This window comes from Oryza glaberrima, chromosome 4 (assembly GCF_000147395.1).
Source record: "Oryza glaberrima chromosome 4, OglaRS2, whole genome shotgun sequence".
Taxonomy (NCBI): Eukaryota; Viridiplantae; Streptophyta; class Magnoliopsida; order Poales; family Poaceae; genus Oryza; species Oryza glaberrima.
In genome coordinates, this window is record NC_068329.1 from 7,532,098 (window position 1) to 7,540,222 (window position 8,125).

Sequence of the window (8,125 nt, forward strand, 5' to 3'; positions counted from 1 at the left end):
TTTGCAATATCTCTTTTTGCCTAATTCCTCAACCGATGGAATTGTATGACCAGCAGGGAGTTGAATTTGCTACTCTCGGAGTAGCAAATCAAAAATCTTATCAGCTTTAGTAATATCAAAATCATACTTCTCTTCCTTTCCAGAATTCTTTACCCATTGGCACGATATGACCTTTTTACTCCTCACCCATTCGGCTGCAGCTATTTCAGAGTCATCCTCATCGTCATCCGACCCATACATGTAAGGACAAACATGATTAACCTTCTTAGAGCTTTTCCTAGCCTCCACAGACCTATGCTCGTGCAAGGTTACCTTTTGTATCAGATGTGACAAGCTATCAAAGTCTTCAGACGAGAATTTCTCCCTAATCGGAGCAATCATACCCTGAAAGGCCAGATCAGCTAACTGAGCGTCAGTTAAACTCAAGCTGAAGCATTTGTTCCTCATCTCCCTAAATCTCTGAATATACTCGTGCACAGGTTCATCATGCCGCTGCTTAATCGCCGTCAAGTCAGATAACTTCATCCCATGAACCCCACTGTAGAAATAGCTGTGGAATTGCTTCTCCAAATCGGCCCAACTATTGATCGACCCATACGGCAGAGAAGAAAACCAAGTAAAAGCCGATCCAGACAAAGATAACCGGAACAACCTAACCCTCAGAGCATCCATAGCCGATGCTTCACCACACTGAGCTAAAAATCGGCTAATGTGCTCATAAGTTGACACACCATCTTGTCCCGAAAATTTGGAAAAGTCCGAAACTTTGAACCGATTGGGGGGAGGAACTCTCTCAAACCACTCAGGGTAAGGCTGCCGATACAAGCTCCCAGTCTCTTTTGTTTTAAGCCCAAACTGTTCCCTCATTACATCAGCAATCACATCGGCCCATGGTCGTTGCTGAGCTGCTCCCTGTGACTGTTGTTGCATAGGCTCGAACTGACCGTACTGAGATGCAAACTGAGGTTGAGCCAGTCCCCCTGGCTGATATTGGGCTTGCGGGGAAGGAGGCTGATATTGATAATTCAAGTTGCCCCCTGGTAATTATGAAGGTTCGACTGAATATTACGTGCCAAATGCTCGGGAACAACTTGAGGCATTACTGTCCCATCTAGCTGTACCAAGTGTTCTGGGATGACGATTTAAAAATTATTGAACAGGCTGTCCACCAGGCGTCACAAACCCGGCCGATGCGCTCATTGAGCCTTGATGCTGAATCGGCTGAACGATTTGCTGTCTTAACGGCGTTTGCTGAATCGGCCACGGAGGCTGTTGCCTTGGTGGCGTTTGCTGAACTGGTTGCACAACTTATTGCTGGATTGGTTATACAACCTGCTGAATCGGGAGTGTCTGTTGAATCGGCTGCTGCTGTATTGGATCAACAGCAGGTTGAGACGGCAGAAACATGGCAGCAACCTGATCTTGCGTTAGCCGATTCGCAACCTGCCCACTATGCTGTGGCTGCTCTCTCATTAACAACAAAGGGTTCACCAGCTGGCCTGGTGCCAATGTTGACGGAGCAGGTAAGGGAGTCGATGCCGGCGCCGTCGGCTGAGCTGATGGTGCGATGGGGGGAACTGCCTGAATAGATGGCTGGGCATCAGTGATCAAATGCCCATAATTTGGAAAGACACCTCCTTGCAAATAAACTGGGCCTGCAGCCTGATGCTCAGCTACTGATCCATCGGCTATTGACTTCATCAAGTTTAATAAGGAATTGACTAACACCCCAGACTGATTAATCAAAGCATGGTGCACGGCATAGTCGACCCGGTCTTGGAAATTATAGAAAAAATCTTGTGCCGCATCACTATTCTAATTAAGATTTCCCCCTTGCAACCCCTGAGCACCATCACCTTGAACTCCATCGACCCCTTGAGAGTTGTCACCTTGACTTCCTAGAGAACCGTCGGTAGCACCTTTGTCACTCAGTTGAGCAGAGCCATCTAGAGCTTGTTTCCCGTCTTCACCTTTGGAAGAACTGGTCCCAGGATCATCGGCAACTACCTTTACTTTATACTTCTAAACCAATGTTCCGTTGCGGGTCTGCATGAATGAGTTCAAGAACTGATCCCGGGCTTGCTGCAACATTGCATCAAAATCTTTCTTCTGCTCAAATGTGAATTTCTCTGGATCAATGGGCACGACGTTTCCTTCATTGACGTCAGTCAACCCCAACTTCTGGATCTTTTCATTAACAGTGCTTGGGCTAGCCGAGGATGGCGACAGCGGTGGCTTCTCGGCCATGAGGAAGAATTGCTTGCTGACTTCTAATCTGTCCCACCAGGCATGCCAAAAGCATGTTGACAGAAAACACGAGGCCTGGGAGATCTGCTTAACTCCAGTGCAGGTCCAAAGCTCGCCTTCAAAGAAATATATAAGCGTGCCAGTTAATTTGATCCTGTAATCAACAAGAAATAAAGAAAAAGAATTCGTGGTTAAATCTATAAATGATAGCCGATCAGCTAGGTGCCGATGACATATCATTTATCTTTGAGCCGATGTCATTTATGAATCGATTGACGGTTATAAATAGATAGTAAGGAACTAAATCTATTCGATCGGCTATAGATATTAACGATATATAGTTCTTATATTAATATATACTTAAATCAAGTGATTGGGATAGATCGGTCACCATGCCGAGACAGTATAAATCACTTAGATCGAAATATATATTAATAACAAGATTATATATGTTTATAGCATAGCCAATCAGATAGATCTAGCATGTATCGGCTAATACTCCGATACTACTCTATATAAAGATATTAAAACAAGTATAATATACCAAACAAAAGCTTAATATACTTAAATGCAATGAGATCTTGACATAAAGGGCAGATTTAACATGTCATTGAAGCATATAGATCGAATAAGGTTAAATCAGATAAGATCGGCTGAAACTCCGATACTACCCTAATCGGCAACCAGAGGACAGGCTAGAGATTGATATTCTAAGCACGACTTAATAGATCAAACTCAACTGATGCAGCATTAAGTATGAAAAGAAGAACAATATCTAGACAATCAAGCCGCTGGATGTTTCATAAAGTGGTAGATATCTTATATAATCTAGGACAACGTCGCTATTCAACCTAATCGGCTGCCTTCTATTAACAGATGTTAGCCGATTGTAGGTTAGATGACGATATTGCCAAAGATTATGTAAGATATATGATAACTCGACGAATTATATAGACAAGATAAGAGTGTCATAAAGATGGAAACACTAATCTCGAGAACACAAGTCGTCATAACAAGTTTTACCTCTTGTTGAAGATCGAAACCGATGCAGCTCAACCCGAAAGCAAGAACTCGTCGAAACAAAACTAAAGCAAAAAGGTGGCGATGCGCCGAAATTGTATTGAACGTGTGTGTTAAAAATTACATAGGGCTCGGGGTCTATTTATACCCGAGAATTACAAGATATGTCCATACCGGACACGACCACTATCTCTAACAAACTCTAAGATACAATAAGTCTGCTGCATCTTTGATGTCATGCAAAGCAAATTCCGCCCAGTTGTACTTGTGAATATTTTCTACATCAACCAAAGCCTTCATATACCTTATAGATATGTGATTGTTAACAGATTGAGGAGCCAAGAATTTGGTTACAACGAAGATTATAAAAGCAGTCTTGAATACAATCTGTTCGTGAACAGTCATCGTCCTGTTAAATTTTTTCTCCAATATCCTCTGAATTGTTACAATGGTAAGTCCATCAAAGGAATCTTTCTCAAAGATTTCACACATATAAGCCTTAACATCTTTTACCTCGTTTTTTATTGCAGGCAAAATCTCCTTCCGTCCACAAGGGATTCCCAAAAGTAGGCTGACATCCTCACATGTCAAACAAATTTCATGTCTAGATCCCGCAAACAGATTACCTGATGATGGGTCTAGCTTGCACAGAATCCATGCTCCGAATTGCTTGTTCAGTTTAGTCAGCCTCATGGAAAGCAACCCATCAAACCCCATCTGTTTCACTAGCTCTTTTTGCTGATCACCAAAACCTGAGAATAGATCTGAGAGAATAGCAGGAGTGCACCTGGTGTAAATTTTTTCTTGTACTACCTTTTTACCCTTGATGCCACTTGTTTTTTTGGAATTTGATACTGCAGAACCAGGTAGCTGCTTCCGCTGATGCATCTTTCTTGCTTGAGCAGCATGAAGGGCTCTAGTAAAAACAGAACTAGAGCCACCACCACCTGAAACATTCGCACCTGCTGCAGGACTGCAAAGGTACTGCAAATGCAAAAACATAAACAAAACAAATTAGTAAGAGATACGATAAAAAAAGAGATACGATCAAAAAAGACTCAAAGATTAGGAAAAAAAATCCATCCATGGCTGCCGTGAGCTTCGACGGCGCCGGCGTTGGGGCGCTCGGCGTGCACGCGGCACATTGGGGCGCTCCTCTCCGGCAGCCTGCAGCCTGACACTGCTATACCGTACCAATGTCGGGTTGGTGCTGTTCATCGTCGCCATGGCCAGCGCCACATTCACTGCAAAATAACAGATGAATATGGCAACAAACCTTGGAACTGGAGTTCTCCATGCTAGAGCTTTCAACGTTATCTGCAACGCAGCCGCCGGCGAGGCTACTAATCTGAGTTCAAATGGGTTAAGAACTCTCAAAACGCAAAGAACGATTTTAGCTCGATAATGTTCTGCTCGACGGGATAATCATCCTGATTTCTCGCTTTGGATAAGCAAACTGAAGAGCGAAAAAACCACCCTGAAATATCTCTGGTTAGCTGTCTCCGAACAAAATTCTATCTACAACAAACTCAGGAATCTTGATTCAATTTTCGAATCTGCTACAGAACAGAAACAATCTTGTTGACCCCGAGGGAAAAAAAATACGGGTAAAAGAAAACGGGTAAAAGTATTCGATTCAATAAACCAGTTAATAGTCATTATCATTATCTGGGCAAACGAATTAAATTGATGGTGGACAGGGAGAGAGTAGCTACTCCCTCCCGGTAGTAGTATATAATTTTCCTATATATATATATATATATATATATATATATATATATATATATATATATGGTGGCGCTACATGGCGCGTGTGGCGCGCTACCAGTTGGTAGCGCGACTCACAACAGCGGCCCCTCCCGCTTTTTCCCTTTATTTAACGCCCACATCGCTTCTGATTTTCCGTTTCTCTCACGGGCGCCCCTCCCACCTTCGCTTCTCCAGTTTGCATAAAACAATAGCTCCCACCGCGCTCTCCTCACAGGGAGCACTCTATCCGTGATTTTCGTTTTTCCCTACCTTTCTCCTCTCTGATTTTTTTCGTTTCTTGTTTTTTCCACGCATGCTCCCCTACCCATGGCCTATACTGCTAGGAGCGAATAAAAAAATAACTCCAGGCCTTTCGCTTGCCCAGTAGTAAAAAAATCACTAACCACTTATAACCCACTATGCCAATAGTAAAAAATTTATTGACCGCAATGGTAATCTCAATGAGGCCCGTACACTATACTTTTCTGCCAGTTCCATAGTTATTTTCAAAGTAATTTATTTACTAATAAGTTTATTTTAAATACTAATATTTTTCTTCGACATTGGAATAAATTATGATAGTAAAAAAATCACTCATCATAGTACGTGGATAGTAATTTTTTTACTATACATATTACACATTCAATCTTCAAAATATCTCCTCAGATAAAAGGTTACATAGGTAATATCAATCAATGGATTATCTTTTTACTGATGATTGTTACATCAGCAACACTGACTACAAACGAAAAATTACACATCCATACTCTCATGGTTAATCACAATGAATAATTATTGTTTAGCTATAGCACAGCCAAATCAACGCCGGCGGCATCACCACTTGCCGGTGCAGAATCTCGTGTGAAGCTTGCAGCGGGTTCAGTCAGAGGAACGTCTAAGATGTAACTGGGATACAACTTCACTAGATTGCTATGTGCTTTGCCGTAGTAGAATTTCATTTACGATCTAGACACTCACCAGTAGTGCCTGCCGATATCCTGAAACAAGGAACCATAAGAAACTAAGTTCATACTGATAATAGTTCCCGTAAAAAAGTTAAAATGCCATCGTTCAATGTGTTCAAAATAGTCTTACTTTTATCTACGGTATTTTTAGCAGCGTGCAATTAAGTGAAAAGAACAAAATTCAATCTCACCAAGCACAATGCAAGGATCAAGCCCCAATGTGCAATCAAATATCAAATGACTTCCATGTTTCTCCTGTTTTTTTGCCTCATGGGCTGTAAATAAATCATGACAACACAACCATCGTGGTGGTCGTCGGCAGAGCATGAAGGGGAGGACGGCTCTACGGTGGCGAGTAGGAAACCCGGCGCCGGCCGCATCGGCAAATGTAGATTAAATCATAATGATCACATATCTTTTAAGCTGCAAACTTATCGCGCTGAGACAGTGAGATGTGCCGGCCATTAACACGCCACCAGATGCAACAGGAAGCTACTCCGCAAAAAAAGAAAAAAAACACGAGGAAGATCGGTACCGTGCTGGATCTGATATGTGGCGTCCTCTCCCACCACAGGCGACGCTGTGGCTCCCAGCATATGGATGGCCTCCGCCACCCCTCCTTCACCGGCTATGAAGAAGTGATTGGATTCAATTTCAGATCCCCAACTGCCTTGAAAAAAGGTTGTGGGAGGAAAGGCAGCCGACGACATCACTTAATCCTTCTCTTCCGGGGGACGGAGGATGGCGTCCCTACCGACGACCACCAGGCCACTACCGGAAATCGCCGAGGCTGCTCATGATCCGAAAAATCAGGGTGAGGATGAGAGGAAGCGGGATGAATGGTTATTGACGGTATATATCTATATCTATACCTAACATAAATATTCGGATTTTTCCTGTCGTCACATCCTTTTCACCAGCGATTTTTCGTCCCGCGTTATCCGATTTCTTCCCACCGCACACAAGTATCACGCACAAAAAATACCCCACACCGATTCCTACTTCAGTTTGCCACATTAAGCCCACAAGCCCAAATTAAGATAGATGAGGCACTTCAATATTTAAGATTGGAAACAGTAAAACTAGAGAAAAAAAATAAACGAAATTGAAGGGGAAAACGCCTAAAGTAAACAACAAAATCAAAATTGAAATCCAATAAAACACGCATGGATTCCCAGCCGATTCGTCTCAAATTCACCTCATCGGGCAGCCAATTTATCACAAATTCAATCACAAGAAAAGAGTAAATAAAAAAGAGGAAAAAAAAGATCAACCCAATAAACAACCCACAGATTCGCAGCCGATTCATCACAGACTCGCCTTGTCGGGCAACCGATTCATCACAGATTCAATCACAACAAAGGGGAAAATCAAAATCAAAAAGGAGAAAAAACTGCACAAAAAAAGGAGGGGGATGGAGGAGCCTCAGCGAGCCCACCACCGCCACCCACGACCGCTCTCGTCGCCGTCGTGTTCGCCGCTGCAGCACCCGCTCCAACCGCCGCATGCTCCTGTGCCGGCCCAACACTGGAAGAGGGGGATGGAGAGGAGGTCGTCGCCGCTGCCGGCAAAGGGGGCCGCCGCCACAAGGAGAGGTGGACGGGGTTGAGCTGGTGGCCGACCGGAGCGCCCCCCCCCCCCCCCCCCCTCCGATTCGCGCACCATCTTCATCTCCACCTTCCGCTCAGGCTCGGAGAGAAGCGCCCGCAGCGGCAGCAGTAGAGGAGGTCGTCGCACGGGGGGAGGTGAGTGCCTGAGTGGAGCGTCGAAGCGGATCGAGGAGGAGGAGGAGGGGCGAGCTTGGGAGGGGAGGAGGACGGACAGACTGAGGGAGAGGGGGAAGAGAACTTACCGGTTGCTCTGTGGGTGGATTAGGAGGATGCTGCTCTGGTGGATGGATAAGGACGACGGGTTGCAAAGCACTGTAGCAAAAGTATTGTACCATAAAATAATATTCAGGGTAATGTATGGAGTATGGAGAAAGCTATAGCGATTGATCAATCTGGACCATTGATGAAAATTCATGCAGGCTGTGTTTAGTTTTCTTTAAACTTCTAAAAATTCCATCACATCAAATATTTGATACATGTATAAAACATTAAATATGGATGAAAAAACCAATTGCACATTTTACATGTGAATTG

General features: G+C 43.8%; 1 long non-coding RNA gene across 1 annotated transcript; it reads right to left on the reverse strand.

Annotated features, from left to right (window-relative positions):
* Nucleotides 1-5,613: 5,613 nt before the first annotated feature.
* LOC127772349 (uncharacterized) lies at nucleotides 5,614-7,863 on the reverse strand. Its single transcript, XR_008017357.1, has 3 exons — nucleotides 6,854-7,863; nucleotides 6,517-6,771; nucleotides 5,614-6,014 (listed from the first exon to the last, which is right to left on the reverse strand). It is a non-coding gene; the product is annotated as an uncharacterized LOC127772349 (long non-coding RNA).
* Nucleotides 7,864-8,125: the final 262 nt, after the last annotated feature.